Source organism: Acinonyx jubatus, chromosome X (assembly GCF_027475565.1).
Source record: "Acinonyx jubatus isolate Ajub_Pintada_27869175 chromosome X, VMU_Ajub_asm_v1.0, whole genome shotgun sequence".
Classification (NCBI taxonomy): domain Eukaryota; kingdom Metazoa; phylum Chordata; class Mammalia; order Carnivora; family Felidae; genus Acinonyx; species Acinonyx jubatus.
Window position 1 is genome coordinate 101379622 of NC_069389.1, and position 19580 is coordinate 101399201.

The 19580-nt window shown below is 34.5% G+C and overlaps 1 pseudogene; it reads right to left on the minus strand.

Moving 5' to 3' along the window:
• Window positions 1–15416: 15416 nt before the first annotated feature.
• On the minus strand, window positions 15417–15982 carry LOC106988129 (small acidic protein-like; annotated as a pseudogene).
• Window positions 15983–19580: the final 3598 nt, after the last annotated feature.

The window sequence follows — 19580 nt, forward strand, 5'->3', positions numbered from 1 at the left end:
GACTACCTTTTGCTTCCTTTATCTCTGCAGAAAGGGATTCTAATCTATTTTCAAATCCAGTTAGTGTTCTTATTATCGTGATTCTAAATTGTGGTTCAGACATCTTGCTTGTATCTGTGTTAGTTAAGTCCTGGCTGTTGTTTCTTCTTGCTCTTTCTTTTGTGGTGAATTCCTTCGTTTCATCATTTTGAAGGGAGAAAAGGAATTAATTAGGTTAAATTTTTTTTAAAAATTAAATTAAAAAAATTACAATGAAAAAATTAAAAACAACAAACAGACACAAAAAAATCTAATAAATGATGCAAGTTACTAAGTGTGTTTTGGTCTGGGTGTTGAAAAGGGCTTGATAGATTAGAGAAAAGAAGGGGAAAGAAAAAAAAGGAAATTGTTTGAAAATTTGAAAAAATGAATACACTGAAATAGAATAAAATGAAATTATGGAAGTAAAATAGAATTTGAAAACACTTCCACAAAGTAAAAAATATGTTAGAAAAAAAATTAAAGAAAAATATTTTTAATAAAAATGGAAAATAAAAATAAATTTTTCTCTTTCTGTACTCAAGAAAAAGAAAAGAAATGAAAAAGAGAATAGAAAATAAAGAAAAAAAAGGAAAAGAAGGAAAAAAAAAGAAAATTGAATAGCTGGACCAGCAAATAGGGTGAAATATGATTGATATTACTTCTATTTCACCTCTGAGTCAAACTATGAAGCACTTTATAGTCTGTAAATTAAGCAGGCAGAGAAACCTGTGTTCCTGAAGAGTGAGGTTGGCCCAATTGGACAGGGCTTAGTGTAATGGCTCTGTTCTCCACTAGATTGTAGTGTTTAGCTTACTGGGGTGGATTGTGGTGCTTGTAGGTGTGTATGCACATGTGCGGGATCACTGTAAATGGCGTCACCCAGCTGCCCAGTCTCTAGTATGGGAACTCTATTCTCCCTGATCAGCAATTGAGCCCCTGTCCTTTGTCTTCAATTTCCATCCACTCCCTGCTTTTACATTGTCAGTGACCAATCCCCAGGCAGCACCTCCCTCCTGAGTTTTATCTCAGATGAGGTTGTGTTTCCTGACCCTTCACTTCTTTTTTTTTTTAATTTTTAAAATTTTTCTTTAATGTTTATTTATTTTGTCAGAGAGACAGAGAGTGAGCATGGGAGGGACAGAGAGAGAGAGGGAGACACAGAATCCAAAGCCGGCTCCAGGCTCTGAGTTGTCAGCACAGAGCTGACACAGAACTCAAACTCACAAACTGTGAGATCATGACCTGAGCCGAAGTCAGATGCTTAACTAACTGAGCCACCCAAGCGCCCTGTGACCCCTTACTTCTGAGGGACTGTGGCTTTGACTTATTTGGCCCCTCGGGGGGAGGATCTCACTGAGCAATGGCCAGGTGCTGGCTGCACCCAAGAACAAACTCAGGACCATGCTGCTGCTGACACCCAGAGACTGGGGCTAGGTACCAGCCTGCCCCAGAAAAAGTTCACACAATCGTGTAGCAGCAGTGTTTCAGGGATTATGGCAGAACATGCATCTGGCACTAGGCTTTACCCCCAGTTACCTTGTTCTAGCACCAGTGAATGTGGTTGTTCTACCAGGTCCACTAGGGCCTTTGACTCTGTGGGAGTCACACAGCCTCTCCCTGGTGTCCTCCCAGCAGGGAAACCAGCTCTCCCCATGTGGCCCAAAGACCCCTGGACTCCACTCTGCTCCTGGGGATTTGCCCTTCTCACCAGAGCACCATCAGGTATTGAGCCATGGAGCCTCAGACTCTGTGCTCCCCCTGTTTATAGAGTCTTAATGGAATTTAAACCCTCTCCTTTCTCCTTTCTCCTTTCTCCCTTTTTAGTTCAGTCCCTGTGGCTGTTTTCACTTTTCCACTTTCTCTCCAGCTGCTTTCGGGAGGGTTGCTTTTCCCGTATCCCTCCCCCCATCTCTGTCCTCTCTCCACACGCAAAAACAGCTCCCCACTGTCTGCAGCTTTTCTATCCCCCAGTTCACCTCTCTGTGCCATGTACATGCTGAGTTCTGTGTTTCAGTGGTGCATATTGTTGTGTTAATCCTCAAATCAGTTTTCTGTTGTGCAGGATGGTTTAGTGTTGATCTGACTGTATTTCACAGACATGAGACACACAAAAATTTCCATGCTGTTCTGCCACCTTCTACTCAGTACCGGATAATTTTTTTTTTTTAAAAAGAAAGAATGAGGAATAAAAATTGCCACAGTTTTAAGAAAGACTTAAGCTTTCTACTTGAAAGAACCAATCAAATGTCAAGCAGCATAATTTTATGTGTGTATGTCTTTATTTTTTCCTCCCTTCTTCTAAGTGATTGTATATACAGATGGTTTCTAATTTATGATAGTTCTACTTAATATCACATCTTTATGATGATGTGAAAGCGATATTCATTCAGTAGAGACTATACTTTGAATTTCGAATTCTGATCTTTTCCTGATCTAGTGATAAACAGCAGCATACTCATTTGTGATTCTGGGTGATGGGAGAAAGCTATAGCTTCCATTCAGCCATGAGATCACCCGGGTAAATAATTCTGTTTTTCACTTTTAGGACACTATTCAATAAATTACTCTAGGTATTTAACACTTTATTATAAAATTTTTAATATTTATTTTTGAGAGAGAGACAGAGTGAGGCAAGTGAGGAAGGGGCAGAGAAAGTGGAAGACACAGAATCTGAAGTAGGCTCCAGGCTTTGAGCTGTCAGCACAGAGCCTGATGCGTGAGTTCATGACCTGAGCCGAAATTGGACGCTTAACTGACTGAGCCACTCAGGCACTCCAACACTTTTTTTTTTTTTATAAAAGAGACTTTGTGTTTGAATGATTTTGCACTACTGTAAGTTCATGTTAGTGTTTTGAGCATATTTAAGGTAGGCTAGGCTGAGCTATGATGTTTGGTATGTTAGGTGAATTCAATGCCTTTCTGACTTAGTCTTTTAAACTTATGATGGGTTTCTCTGGGCATAATCCCATTGTACGGTGAGGAAGTTGAATTTATATATGTGTGTGTATATATACATGTATTGTGTATGCATATATATATATATATGTATATATATCTGCATGTATGTACACACACAATACGTACACATAATCCCTCTAAAAAGTAAAAAAAGAAAGAAGGATAAAGGAAAGAAAAAGGTTAATTTTCCAAGTTTAAAACCAAGGAGAAAATAGATGTTAGATATTGTGAAAAGTAGGTAAATTAAGAAGTAGAGGTATAAGAAGTACAGGAATAGGTATCCTTTATTTGTGAAAAATAAGTAAGTTGACAAGTAGAAATATAAGGAATAAAATTATTTGATAGTAAAGTATATAATCACCAGAATAAATAAAACCAACTGTTTAATAGTGTTTGGTTAAGAAAAACAGGACTAGAACCAGGGTAATAGACTTTTGGTTTTCATTTTACAATATTGTGTAGTTTATTGGTTTTTTTAAACTTATGTATGTATAACTTTTAAGATAATAATAAGATTAAAATGAAAAAGAGGTAAGAAATTTGAAAATAAATGAATGTATAAAATTAATAGAGTTGACTGAGCTTCTACCAACCACCAACAAAAGGCTTCTGAAAATTTGCTTTAGCCCTTCTTAATGCAGTTCTTTTCAAGGCTTTGCTTAATATATAAACAATTTAAATGCTTTCCACTATAGAAATAGTTACATGTATTATGGCACATTCATATAATGGAAATTATGTAGCCATGAAAAATGATCTTATAAAAAATTTTAAAGGACATTAAATAGTATTGTGCACTAGCAATTACTATGGGCTTAGAACCATACAACTATGGGCCTCAATCTAGAGTCTGCCGCTTACTAGCTATGTAGCTTAAGCAAAATCATTTATCCTTGAAGTCCCATTTTTTCCCAGTGGTGCAGTTTAAATAGATAGTAATATTGACCTCTTGGTGTTACTGAGATAATTAACTAGGATAAAACAAACAAAGCACTTTTCACAGTGTCTGACAAATATTTGAAAGGTGGTAGTTGTAGTAGTAGAACTAGTAATAGTACTAGTAGTATATAAGGTATCAGAAAACTTAGAGTACTATTGTGAAACCAGTACGATCTTACCTATGTAAAAAGAAATCCATGAAAAAGAGACTTAAAGCAAACATGTTAAAGTAATAACTATATTTACCTATGAATAGTGGTAACATGGGTGATTTTTTCTTCATTTTTCTTCTACTTTTGTATAAATTACATATATTCTATAATTGTGTTATTGCTATAATAAAGAAAACAAAAGAAGAAAAATTAAATTTTAGGCCATAAAATTAGCAAGGTGCTATTACTAATGTAAGTCAACAATATATAAGATTCTGGGGCATCTGAGTGGCTCAGTCTGTTAAGTGTCTGACTCTTGGTAATGGCTCAGGTCATGATCTCATAGTTAGCTTTGTGGGATTGAGCCCTGTGTTGGGCTCTACACTGACAGTGTGGAACCTGCTTGGGATTCTCTCTTTCCCTCTCTCTCTGCTTCTACCCCACTCGTTCTCTCTCTCAAATTAAATAAACAAACTTTAAAAAATTAATATACAACATCCTATTTTTCCATAAATCTCATTATTAGCTATTATTTGGGCTTTATACAAAAGTCAGAATCCTCTCCATATATTACTTATTCTTTTTGTCTATGTTCTGTAATACTTATTTTTGTCACTGTATTTTTGTGCAAAAGAATGGATACATGGGACTTGAACTCTTCCTTTACCTATCTTTAGTCTCCTCATTTCTAAATTTAAAAGCCTAGAGTATAAATGTCTGTAAGATATAAAACACAGCATTTGTGGGATTGTGAATATGATCTATCTTTTCTTTATTGAATTGTGATTGAATTACCAAACCCCATAATATGTGTAGGAAGAGGAGATATAGGAATAGCTTCTGTTTTATTTTCTCCTCTCCAGCATACTTTCAGTGACTTTTCAGGACTGGAAGAAACGAGGAAGTCATTGAGAATTTTTGATAATAGAAAATTATCTAGGCTTTGAGGTGAAAAGAAAAGCATGGGGAAGACACTGTGAGTGAATGATTATAAAGTGGTAACCAGTGTTAGGGAAATTGGATGGAAGAACAATGTCTGGTCAGCACACACAGTGCTAGATCATCACTAAATCAAGCTACTGTCAGATAATAGAATGTGGTAGATGGATGCAATAGACCCCTATGCTTGGTGAACTTAAAGACAGTATGTGCGTTATTGATTGAAAGGTACTGATGGGCTATTTCCTGGTGGAGTGCATTAACTGAGTAAGAAATCAGGATGGGCCCGATAATAATTGGGTAATACATTAAAAAGAGATGTAATAATGTGGTGCCTCTACTTTTCTGTTTTTCTATGTTTATGTTTTTTGAGAATACTGTCTCTAGGTTTCTCCACCTATTACTCACTGTATATATGGAGTAGATCTGCTCAATTTGAGTTAGGATTATAATGGGGTCGACACTCCCATTCAACATATAAGACAGTGTACAGAACAAAATTACATGGAAACATTTTTTAAATGGTATGCAATACCAGGAATAAATCCCATTTGATTGTGGTGAATACTTTTTAATATATTGTTGGATTCAGTTTGGTAATATTTTGTTAAGGATTTTTGCATCTCTTTTCATCAGAGATATTGGCCTGTAGTTCTATCTTTCTCTCTCTTTCTTTTTTTGGTGGTGTCTTTATCTGGTTTTGGTATCAGGGTAATGATGGCCTCATAGAATGCATTTGGAAGTTTTTCCTCCTCTTCTAATTTTTGGAATACTTTCAGAAGAATAGGTATTAACTATTTTTTTAATGTGTATTTATTATTTTTGAGAGAGACAGAGACAGAATGTGAGTGGGTTAGGGGCAAAGAGAGAGGGAGACACAGAATCCAAAGCAGTCTCCAGGCTCTGAGGTGTCAGCACAGAGCCCGACGCGGAGCTCGAACTCAGGAGAGCTGTGAGATCATGACCTGAGCCGAAGTCCGACGCTCAACTGACTGAGCCACCCAGGCACCCTGATATTAACTCTTTCAATGTTTGATAGAATTCACCTGTATAGTCATTGGATCTTGGACTTTTGATGGTGTTATTTTTTGATTACATATTCAATTTTATTGCTCGTAATTGGTCTATTGAAATTTTTAATTTTTTGAGGGAACTACATACTGTTTTCTATAGTGGCTATGCCAATTTTCATTCCCACCAACAGTGACCAATTGTTCTCTTTTCTTTACATTGTCACTAACACATATCTCTTGTCTTTTGATAGTAGCCCTTCTAACATGTGAGAGGTGATATCTCATTGTGATTTTGATTTGTATTTTCTTGATGATTAGTGACATTAAACTGATATGGTTGTTGGCTATTTGTAAGTCTTCTTTTGAAAACTGTCTTTTTATTTTTTCTGCCTATTTTTAATCACATTTTTGAGTTATTAAGTTGTGTTCATTCTTTCAGACACTACACCTTTTTAGGTGTATGGTTTTCGAGTATATCTCCCCATTTTATAATTGCTATTTTATTTTTGTAGATTGTTTTTTTTTTTCTATTTCGAAGCCTTTTGGCTTGATGTAGTGTCCCTTATTAATTTTTGCTTTTGTTCTTTGTGCTTTTGGTGTTAATTCCCAAAAAACTCATTGCCAAATCCAATGACAAAGGAGCTTTTCCCTTATGATTTCTTCTAGGAATTCCATGGTTTCAGGTCTTATGTTTAAATCTTTAATCTATTTCAAGTTTATTATTGTGAATAGTAGAAGATAGGGGTCTAAATCCATTTCTCTGCATGTATTTATCCAGTTCTCCTAGAGCCATTTGTGAAGAGACTATCCCTTTCCCATTAAGTGTTTTTGGATCTATTGTCATATATTAGTTGAACATATATGTGACTTTATTTCTGGGATCTTTATTATGTTCTATTGGTCTGCATGTCTATTTTTGTGTCCAGTACCAAAATGCTTTAATTCCTATAGCTTTGTAATATAGTTTGAAATCAGGAGGCATGATGCTTCCAGTTTTATTATTCTTTCTCAGGATTGCTTAGGCTATTTATGGTCTTTTGTGGTTCAATACAAATTTTAAAATTATTATTTTATTTCTGTGAAAAATTCCATTGTAATTTCAAAAGGGGACCATACTTAATTTATAGATGGTTTTAAGTAAAATGGGCACTTAAACAATATTAATTTTTCCAGTCCATAAACCTGGGGGTACTTTTTACTTTTGTGTGTCTTTAATTTCTTTCATCAAAGTCTTACACGTCTCAGTGTACACCTCTTTCACCTTCTTGGTTTAACTTATTCATAATTATTTTATTTTTGATGCTATTGCAAATGGGATTGTTTATTTCTTTTTAGATATTTTATATAAACAACATAACTGATTTACATATATTAATTTTGTATCCAGCAACTTTACTGAATTCATTGATAAGTTCTAACAGTTCTTTGGTTGAGTCTTTAAAATTCTCTATATGTAAGATTATATAATACAATGAAAATTTTACTTCTTTCAAATTTGGATGTGTTTCATTTCTTTATCTTGCCTGATTGCTCCAGCTGGAACTTCCAGTACTATGTTTAATAAGAGTGATAAGAGATATCATATGTTTTCACTCATATGTGGATATTGAGAAACTTAACAGAAGACCATGGGGGAAGGGAAGGGGAAAAAAAGTTACAAAGAGGGAGGGAGGCAAACAATAAGAGACTCTTAAATACAGAGAACAAACTGAGGTTTGATGGGGGTGGGGGAGAGGGGAAAGTGAGTGATGGGCATTGAGGAGGGCACTTGTTGGAATGAGCACTGGGTGTTGTATATAAGCCAATTTGACAATAAATAATATTTTAAAAAAGTGGGCACCTTTAACATATTCTTTATTTTAGAGGAAAAGTTTTCAATCATTCACTATTGAGTATAATGTTAGCTGTAGGTTTGTCAAATATGATCTTTATTATGCTGATGTATGTTTCTTCTATACCCAATTTAGTGAGCATATTTTTTTCATGAAAGGATATAACATTTTGTCATTTTTCCTGCATATATTGAGATGATTATATTATTTTATATTTCATTTTATTAATGTGGTGTATTTACACTTAATGATTTGCATATGTTGAATGATCTTTGCATCCCCCAGATAATTCCACTTGGTCATGGTCTATAGTTTTCTTTTCCTGTGGTGTCCTTATCTGGCTTTGCTATCAGGGTAATGCTGGCCTCATAAAAATAGGTGAAAGGGATTAAGAATACAATCATCATAATGAGCATTGAGTATTGTATAGAATTGTTGAATCATTATATTGTACACTTGAAGTGAATATAATACTATATGTTAATTATACTTGAATTGAAAAATAAATAAAAATTAAATACATTTGGAAGTATTCCTTCCTCTTTAATTTTTTTGAATAGTTTGAGGAAAATTTCCATTCATTCTTTAAATGTTTGGTAAGATTTGTCAGTGAAACCATCTGGTCCTGGGCTTTTCTGTGTTGGGAAGTTTTTGATTACTGATGCAATCTCCTTGTTCATTAGTGGTCTATTCACATTTAGATTTATTCATGATTCAGTTTTGGTAGGTTATATGTTTCTAGGAATGTCTCCATTTCTTCTAGGTTATCCTATTTGTTGGCATAATATTTCATAGTAGTGTCTTATAATCCTATGTATTTTTGTGGTATCAGTTGTCATGTCTCCTTTCATTTATGATTTTACTTATTTTAATCTTTTGTCTTTTTTTCTCAGTCTAGCTAAGATTTGTCAATTTTATTTTTCTTTTCAAAAAACACCTCAGTTTCATTGGTCTTCTCTGTTGTTTCCTTGTCTTTATTTATTTATGTACTGCGTTTTGTTATTTCATTCATTCTGCTAACATTTGTGTTAGTTTGTTCTTTGAGGTGAGATTGAGCTTTTTCTTGTTTCTTAATGTAGGCATTTTGTTGGTATAAACTTTTGTATTATAACTGATTTTGCAGAATTCCATAGTTTTGATATATTGTACTTCCATCTTTGTTTGTCTCAAAATATTACTTGATATCCTTCTTGATTTCTACTTTTATCCATTGGTTGTTCAGTGGCATGTTGTTTAATCTCCATATATTTGTGAATTATCCAGGTTTTCTCATGTTCTTGATTTCTAGTTTCATAACTGTGACCAGAAAATATACTTGCTATGGTTTCAATTCCTTTGAATTTGCTAAGATTTGTTTTGTGACCTATAGTATGATATATCCTGAAAAATGTTCTGTGTACACTCAAGAAAAATGTGTATTTTGCAGCTATTGGATGATAAATTCTATTTGTTAGGTCCATTTGGTCTGAAGTATGGTTTAAGTCCAGTGTTTCTTTGCTGATTTTCTGTCTGATCTATCCATTGCTGAAATTCAATTCCTTTTCAATTATTGTATTGTTATCTATTTCTCCTTTCAAATCTGTTAGCATTTGCTTAATATATTTATTTGCTCTAAGTTAGGTGCATATATATTTGTGATTTTTATATCTTTTGACTTTGACACATATATCATTATGTAATGATCTTCTTTGTCTTTTGTTACCATTTTTGGACTTCTTGTCCATGGGTGACTCTTTAAGTCAGTGTTCTCCAGAACCTTACAGATCATGGCTAAAAGGGGCTGGAACCAGTTCACAGGCTCCTAGTGGTCTACAGATAGTACTGTGGTTTTTCTGCCTATTCCCCAGTGCACAGGCTGCTGATATAACTTCCTAGTCCTTCAATGCATGGTGCTGGATTCTTCAACACCCACAGAGGCACTTTTGTTTGGGGATGGATAGTAGTTTGTTGTTGAGGGTGGGAACAAAATGAAAAGGGATATCTTATGCTGCCACAATGATGATGTCACTCCCTGAGACCAGAAATTTAAGTCAACTATGATTCATATGCTAAGTATTCTAACAGATGAAATAGGTAAGAACATATGGGCAAAAGAGGCAAAGAGATGGAAATCCTAAGAAAGGACTAAAATGAAATTCCACAGATTTAAAACACTGTAACTAAATGAGGAATTCCTTTGATGGGCTTATTAGTAGCCTGGATATGGCTGAAGGAAGAATTTCTGAACTTGAGGATATATCAACAGAATCTTTAAAAACTAGAAAGCAAAGAGAACAAAAACTGAAAAAAAAGAGACAATAGAATGTCCAAGTAATGTCAAGAAACTACAAAATGGGGGTGCCTGGGTGATTCAGTCGGTTGTGTCCGACTTTGGCTCAAGTCATGATCTCGCTTATTGAGTTTGAGCCCTGTGTCAGGCTCTGTGCTGACAGTGTGGAACCTGGAGCCTGTTTTGAGTTCTGTGTCTCCCTCTCTCTCTCTGCCCCTCCCCCACCCGTGCTCACACTCTGACTCTCTCTTTCTCAAAAATAAACATTAAAAAAACTACAAAACGTGTAATATATGCATCTTAAAACTACCATAATGAAAAGATAGAAAGGAACAAAATAAATGTTTGAAACAAAAGTGACTAAGAATTTCACCAAATTAATGAGACAACAAGCCACAGGTTCAGGAAGTTCAGAGAATTTCAAGAAAGATAAATGCCCCCTCCGAACCGCACATAATCTTATCATTTTCAAACTAAAAAAAAAATTAATTATAAAGAAAAAATCTTGAACAAAGCTTAAATAAAAAATACCTTACCGATAGAGGAATAAAGATAAGAAATACATCTGGCATCTCCTCAGTAATCATTCCAGTAAGGGAAGAGGAATATGGATATATAAAAACCACATTCAAAACCCAGAATTCTATATTCCTTGAAATTATTCTTTAAAAGTGAAAGAGAGGTGAGTGATGTCAGCGATATGGCTGGATAAGATGTCTCTCACTGGATCCACCCCTCAACAATAATAATTCGTCATCCCTCCACTGACAAAAGTTATTTTGTGTGAGTGGTGAGATCCATCGCAATATGCCAAGGGACGCAAAAGGATTCTTGCCCACTTATAAATCAGACAATTGGCATGTAAACCGTGTTCCCTGCTGTGGATCCTGCATTGACCCCTGAACTGCTTCCAGAACCTCTTGGCCATGGTCCAGGAGCTCCTAGAAATCACTGTCTTAGATAGTTGCCCACAGAGAAGAGAGCCTTTGTGGAAGTCCAGATTTTTAGAAGAGAAGTTCCAATACATCGTGGAGATATATACAATTATATATATGAGATTGAATACATTGGAGAGGGTAAGAGGTACAGTTTGTCTTAACTGCATCACCCCTCCTCCAAGGTAGCACAGATCAATGTCAAGAAACAACTAATTGGCCTATGATTTTTCCCTCTGGGGAAAGGGAGAACATGTGAGTAAGTGCATGACTTCCTCGGCTGTATGGCAAATTGCCAAAAAAGCCCAATTCTGTATCACCCCATCCAGACTACTGAGTCATGAGTTGCGTGATTGGGGGTGAAAAGAGGCTAGGAGAAATAGAACTCTCAGAGGGCATTGGTAGTGGGATGCAGATTCTATTAACTGCATTACAGACTCCACTAAGAATCCTACCAATAAGCTTCTGGAGGTGCCTCACCCACAGAACCCCCCAACTGGGTAACAAGTATACCTAGCACTATACATACTTCACTCACACACTGCCCTACTTTTTTGGCAGCTGTCTGTACACACTCCCAACGGTGGTCAGAGTAAGATTTGGCAAATGGGTAGTGAGCACAGGCAGAAATAGTACTCATATCTGTCAAAAAGAGACCACAGACTTGAGCTTTAGCTCTGTCCCTGGGAAAGCAAATGGAAGGCTTGTCAGCACTCGGTCTAGTGCATTCCTGGGTCATGAGATGACATACAAGCTTAAGACTATTGCCACAAGAGGGAACAGGAAGAGTGAAGCAGGCATATCCATAGAAGGTCTGGGAAAGACTCACAAACCCTAGAAGGTATGTTTTTGTCCTGAAGTCAATTAGTCAAGCCAGGAGAAGGTGGCTGCTACTATAAATGGAAAGATGGCAACACAAGACTTTGTGAACATGAAAAATCAAGGAAACATGATGCCACCAAAAGATCACAATAATCTTCCAGAAACTGACCCTAAAGACACGAAGATATTTGATTTACCCAATAAAAAATTCATAATAGCTGTTTTAAGGAAATTCAATAACCTATAAGAAAATCCAGACAACTCAACGAAACCAGAAAAAAACAGTACCCAAACAAAATGAGAAGTTTAACATACAAAAGAAATAATAAAAAAGAAACTGAAATTCTGGACTTCAAGAATTCGATAAATGAATCTAAAAATACAATTGAGGACATCAACAGCAGAAGGATCAGTCAGAAGAAATAATCTAGCAACTGGAATACAGAAATTTTGAAATTACAAGTTAAAGGAAAACAAAGAAAAAAAAATGACCAAAAGTTGACAAGATCCTATGTAATCTATCAGATGCCATTAAAAAAATTGCTTTTTGAAGTATTGTAGCTCCAGAAGGAGAAGGGAGGGAAAAGGGGGCAGAAAGCTTATTTAAAGAAATAATGGCTGAGGGGCATCTGGGTGGTTCAGTTGGTTAAGTACCTATCTCTTGATTTTGGCTCAGGTCATGATCTTGCGGTTCATGAGATTGAGCACCCTGTTGGGCTCTGTGCTGACTGTGAAAGGCCTGCTTTGGATTCTTTCTCTCCCTCTCTCTCTTCCTCTCTCTCTGCTTCTCTCCCTCTCTCAAAATAAATAAATAAAAATTTAAAAAATAATGGCCGAGAACTTCCTAAATCTCGGTAAAAATTTGGAAATTCAAATTCATGAAGCTAATAGGTCACCCCATAATTTCAAACCAAAACAATCTTCATCAAGAAACATTATAAAAGGGGCACCTTGGTGGCTCAGTCGGCTAAGTGTCCGACTTTGGCTCAGATCATGATTTCTTGGTTTGTGAGTTTGAGCCCCACGTCAGGCTCTGTGATGACAGCTCAGAGCCTGGAGCCTGCTTCAGATTCTGTGTCTCCTTCTCTCTCTGCCCCTCCCCCACTTGTGTTCTGTCTCTCTATTAAAAATAAATAAATGAAAAAAATTTAAAAAAAGAAACATTATAAAAAAACTGTAAAAATCAAAGAGAGAGAGAATCTTAAAAGCAACATGAGACAAGAAGAGTGTAACTTAAAAAGGAACCTGAATTAGACTATCAGCACATTTTTCAGCAGAAATATTACATGCCCCAATAGAGTGGAATGACATTGTCAAGGTACTAGGAAAAAAAAAACCTGCCAACCAAGAATACTCTGAAAAAGTTGTCCTTCAGAAATGAAAGAGAAATACTTTCCCAGACAAAACCTGAGGGAGAACATCACCACTAGATCTGCCTTACAAGAAACGCTGAATGGAGTTTTTCAAGCTGAAATGAAAGGATGATAATTAGTAACGTGAAAATATACAACAAAGTGATAAAAATAATTGTGTATTCAATTCAGAATACTCTCACACTGTAATGTGGCATATTAACCACTTAACTATAGTACAAAGGTTAAAGGACAAGAATATGAAAATAACTATAGGTATCATAATTATTAATAAATGAACAATATAAGAAGAGATAAATTGTGATATCAAAAACATAAAAGATGGGATAGTAAAAGGATAGAATTTTGTGTGTGATTGAATGTAAGGTATCAGTGTAAAATAGATTGTTATATTTTTAAGATGTTTTTATGTAAGCCTCATGGTAAACATAAAGCAAAAAGCCATAGTAGATTCACAAAATATAAAGAAAAGAGAATTTGAACATACACCTTATAGAAAATTTAAAAAAAATTCCAAAGAAGGCAGCAAGAAAGGAGCAAAGGAACTACAAAACAGCCAGAAACCAATTAATGAGATGGCATTAGTAATTCCTTACCTATCAACAATTACTCTAGTTGTAAATGTATTGAATTCTCTACTCAAAAGGCCTAGTAACTGGATGCATAAAAAGAAGGCCTAACTATATACTGCCTACAAGAGAGCCACATCAACTTTAAAGGCATACATAGATTCAAAGTGAAGGGATGGAAAAAGATTAACCATGCAAGTGAAAACCAAAATAAAGCAGGGGTAGCTATACTTATATCAGGTAAAATAGACCTTAAGACAAAAATGGTAACAAAAGATAAAGTCATTACAAAATGATAAAAGGGCCAATCCATCAAGAAGATATAACAATTTTAAATATATATGCACCCAACATTGAAGCACCTAAACATATTAAGCAAATACTAACAACTCTGAAGGGAGAAACAGACAACAATAAAATAATAAAAAGGAACTTCATTCCCCACTTTCAGCAATGGATAGTTCATCCAGACAGAAAATCAATAAGAAAATGTTTGGCTTGAAATGTACTTCATTCTAATTGGATTAAACTATTTAAGGGTTAGATTCTCAATTTTTCTTTTTCACTATTTTTACACTATCTCAGGAAATTTTATCAGTTTACATGAGTGTAAGTCTGGATTTGTAAAATGTTTGGTGTATTCTTGTTATATTTTTCCTCATTAATATCTATATATGTGAAAAATAATTTCTTTCTTTAAAATGAAGAGGTAATCAGATAGTTATTGAATGTACAGAATCACATCAACTATGAAAAAGTGAGGTTAATGAACATGTTTCTTTTTTTCTTATGGGAAACTACTTTTTCTTTGTTTATTTATTCCTTAGGAAGAAAATTAACTTTGATCACATATTACCTTAAAAAAATCCAGTTTTACATATTCCTAAATAGATAGGACCAAATGATGAGAGAAATAATTTCTTCTGTAAAAATTGACCAGAGTTTATTTAAAAAAAACTAACATACAATGTAATTCAAGGTATATAAATAAAGACTGCTTGGGATCATAACATTCCAAATGTATGATAGTTGCAACTCCATCCTAACAGGTGTGAAAGTATTTGCTCTCATGTTGCTTTGTCCAAAAGAGTAGAGCTGAATCAGTAAGAGCAAACTAAGCACCTAATCTTTTGTAAACAACTTAGATTGTTATTGGCAGCAGAAATATCCATGAAAAATAATTCTACAACAAAGTATAATAACTCAATATTTTCCATGAACATATCACAATATCTGATATTTTCTTATGAGAGAAAAATATGAAGGAACAATAAAGATGAAACAGCTACCACAAAAAAAGTGTCTCCCCCATAACTATCTGAAAGGGGTAGAAAGGTGAGATTAGAGGTTTGATGATGCTAATATGAAAGGAAATTGAGTATTGTATTTCTTATTTTATACAACTTTTACTCTTCATGCAAATAGTTATAGTCAAGCCCATAAAAGTGTAATCCATGGCATTTTAAAGCCATCTTTGTAATTATTGAAAAGGGCCTTTTAACAATTTTAATACAAAGGTCTGTGCTGTATAAGCAGTCCTCTACTGTGTATTATAACAATAAGGCTTACTTTTAAAACAAAGACTAAGTGGGAGTTATGAACCACTGGATTTAACAAACATTTACAGTTGCTTTTTGCATCTTTTTTGTTTGTTTGTTTTTGGGATCTTCCACTACATCAAGGTGGCTCAGTAGCTTGGAGTTCTTCATCAGATTCTTCCTCTGACTCTGAATCACTATCAGAGTTATCTGGACTTTCAGTATCAGGTAAAACATCATCATCATCATCACCATCATCATCATCTCCAACCACATCACTTTCTGCATCATGATCTTCTACCTCACTGAAGCTAAGTCCACAAAGTCATTGATATCTGCCTGACAATTCACTGTCCATACTATGCTGATATTGAGACTCCAGTTCTTCACTAATTTTCTTGTCTTCTTCCCCTGATTGGGAGTGAGATGTTGATTTGTGATCCCCTCCAACAAGATGATCAGTATGTTCTTTCTTTCCTGCTCCCATAAGTCTTAAGAACTTTTGTTTTCTTTCTTCATTAACCCAATCTGCTGCTTCCCAATTCCTAGATCCAAGATCATCATTTGGAGAGGACGAACCCTTCACCCCATGCGAATGGGACTCCCTGGCAGCACTCAGCATTGTGGGGACCCCGATGGGATACGCTGAACCCACTAGTTGTTCTCTACAGCCACAGCTCCAGCACCCTGCAAACTGCCTCCGGCCCAAGCAGTGCTGCTAAAGAATGCGAATGAACACATGTTTCATTTGACTTCTCCTTCTTTGAAGTTTCCTTGGCACAGTCAGATGAACTGAAAGAGAATATGCAAAACTTTATTCATGTTATTTAGATTTAGTAGTTTTCTATGATTCTTAAGAATAATTTAAACAATGTACCTATAAACAAAGCAAAGAATTACAAAATTTTGAAATATCTATTATATGAACTGGTTGTTTGGATCACTCATTAAAAAGAAGGGAGAAAGGATTTTGGCAAAGGTTATATACTTTTCACAGTGCATCTTGTATTCAAGATAGTATATGTTCCTGTTTATTCAAAGATTTTTTTAACAGGATATTTATATATAGGCAACACAGATAGCTCATTATGTTTTTATTTTGAGCACTTTGGGATTTTCCAAAACTACTGTTTCTTTTATATGCTGTGATCTCATTTGCTAGATAGAAGAATCTGCTTTAAATCTCTGACACTGTTTATATACCAGTACTTACTTTTTTCAAGGCAATTCATGACTACAATATTTGATTATTCACTATGTACAGTTTTGATACTATTCAGTTTCAATGTTGAGAAAGAGGAGCTTAAGATATATTACCATGATTTTTTCTGCCTTAGTACCTATATAAAACCATGTTTTAATGTGATAACTCAGTGAATATTAATACAGTCCAAGCATCCATTGCAGATGCACTATGCAACATTATTGTTTTTATTGTGTGATATATTGAATAACCAAGTGTATCAAGTCAGTAGACTGGGGAAAGATTATTTGTCATACAGGAAGATGCTTTAGTCCTTGTTTTTTAGCTTTCTATTTTTGGTAGGAAGAAGTAAAACTTTATGTTCATCATGTGTGGAATGGGTAACTCCTCCCATAATACTGTGACCTCAAAGCACCCTCGAGATACTCAATATTGATTTCTTGATTTGTAACAAAAACCTTTGTTGTGTTGTCTATACAGGCCTCACTGATATTCTAAGGGCCTATCCATCACATCATATCGATCTACACTTCCAATAGCATAGTAATAGGCAGAATAGATTTTGATGGTCCAAGATTAGTGAAATAATTTAGTAGAGAAACACTTCTTGATTCACTAACGTTGGCACAGAAAGCTTGATGTTTCCATAGTGTATAATTTGTTCCCATTGCTTTGAACACAAACTAAGGAAAGCACAGTGCAGTTTTTCAGTTTTTCTATTCTGTCTATTTAATTGAGTGAAAGAAAAGGAATTACTGATATTTCTAACTATTCAGAAGATAGAGAAGTTCAGGGTCAGAACTGTGGATTTTAAGTGTCCATAAATTAAAATCACATAGGTGCTTACATATGTTCATGATAATTGCTAGGTTGAATGTATGAATACTCTTATAAACATGGTGAAAGAGTTTTTATTTTTATCAGGATTTGGCAATGTGGTCATATATTCTTGTGATATCATAGTATTTTTTTATCTTTTGAAATAGAAATTTATTTTGAAATTTTGTAAACTGAACACAGAGTTAATTGAATCCAATATTGCAGTATTTAGGTATATACACAGGAGATTAAGAGACTCTGCCCACAATATGTCTCAACTCTCTAGCCCCCTCAGTAACTAAAATCTACTTATTCAGAAATCAAATTAGAGGTACAGGTTGCTTTGGGTTCTCTGTATAAATAAACGTGCATGAAATATATCAAACTCCAAGAGGAAAACTCTGCCATGTGCAAGTCAGTTAATCTGTCTAATGAAATCACTCGAGAACTGTGAGCATAAGATTTAAAATAAGTGAATAAATTCTGTCCTTGGTTTAGCAGTTGTGCAAAAGTATGACTTCATCCAGCAATTCATTGACTATTAATGAAGCTTTTAATAATCCACTGGATAGGCTGTCTTTTTAACTAGCAAAATCTGACCTTTAATTTAACACTATTCCTTTAAATTGTTTTATGTTATATTTTCTCAACACTGTTTTTCTTTTTTGGCACATAAAGTACTTTCTTAGTTTTGAAAAGCACATATGCATTTCCTGGAAGATAATCACAAAAACTTAAAGTGGGAATATACAATTAATTTTAGTTTAAACCAGCCAAAATTAATATGGACCATAGTCACTAAAGAAGGGTCTTGTTTGCTGGATTTATTATCTTTTCTTCCAAGCTCATTAAGAAAGAGTCTAGCAAAGGGCTAAGGTCTCAATTAATTTTAATGGGCATGACCGAAGTTTAATAAAGTGTGTGTTTTAATTGCCTGAGATTAAGCTAAATTGTAGCCTTAGTTTGCTATTGATAGAAGTAAGATTTTGATCAAGATGTTCAAAATAGTTTTCTAAAAGAAACTGATAAAGTTGGTAACCTATTGAAAAGAGCAATTGGTTTGTCTAGAAAAAAAATTATTAACATAAACTTCAAAGATAATTGAAGGAAACTGGCCACTAACTAATAATTCTAAATATTATCAAATTAGTTTTCAAACAGATACTGATCCAGATATAGCAGGTAGTGGATACAAAAACCTATCTGCTATCACATTGTTAGTGACTTATATAGGTAAACTATCCAAGGCTCTGAATATCTGCATCATGGAGCGCTAGCATTCTTGTACCCTTCAATCATTAAACTAGTCCATCAAATATTTGGTGTTGTTTCTTTTCCAAAATGTTATTAGGTAAATGATATTTATTTTGAGAGGTTTTTAGCTTGGTTCAAGGTGTGTTGTTCAGTTTCCAGTAAGATAAATATAAAACTCTAAGCATTTTAGATATTTTGGAAATCTCAACCCCCATAAATGGTAGAAAAGAAAACCTACTCATAGGAATCCAACTTCATTCTCAGTAGATTAGCATATTAACTGTCATATAATTAGCTTCAGTGAAAAGAGAATAACTCTCAGAAAGCCACCAAGGAAAGTTTTAATTTTTAGCAATTCATAAATTTTAATTACTAAAAATATGACATATAAAATTTTCTTTAAATATTTAACATGTTTAGGTCATTTGTTTAGAACACAGTGATAATGAAGCTGGTGTTGTATGTGCATGTGTTTGTGTGTGTTTGGGATGTAATTTGTTATTTTATGTGTCAAGTTAGCTCAGGTATGGTGCTTGGTTATATAGTCAAACATCTGTATAATTATTATGAACATATATTTATATGTTATAAAAATTTTCAATCAGTTGAATTTAAGGCAGATTACCCTTCGTAATGGGGGTGAACCTCATGCAATCAGTTCAAGGCCTTAAGAGCCAAGATTGAGGTTCCCCGAAAATGTTCTGCCTCAAGACTTCAGCATAGAAATCATGCTGCAGTTTCTACTCTGCTGGTCTGTCTTATGGATTTTGGATTCAGAAATGCATCATCAAATCTTACATGAATTTCTATCCTGTTGGCCTACCTTGCAGATTACAGACTTGTTGACTTCCACAATTGCATGGTCCTGTGACATAATTCCTTAAAGAAATCAGTTTCTCTCAATAGATTAGATATAGATGACATAGATATAGATTTAGATAGA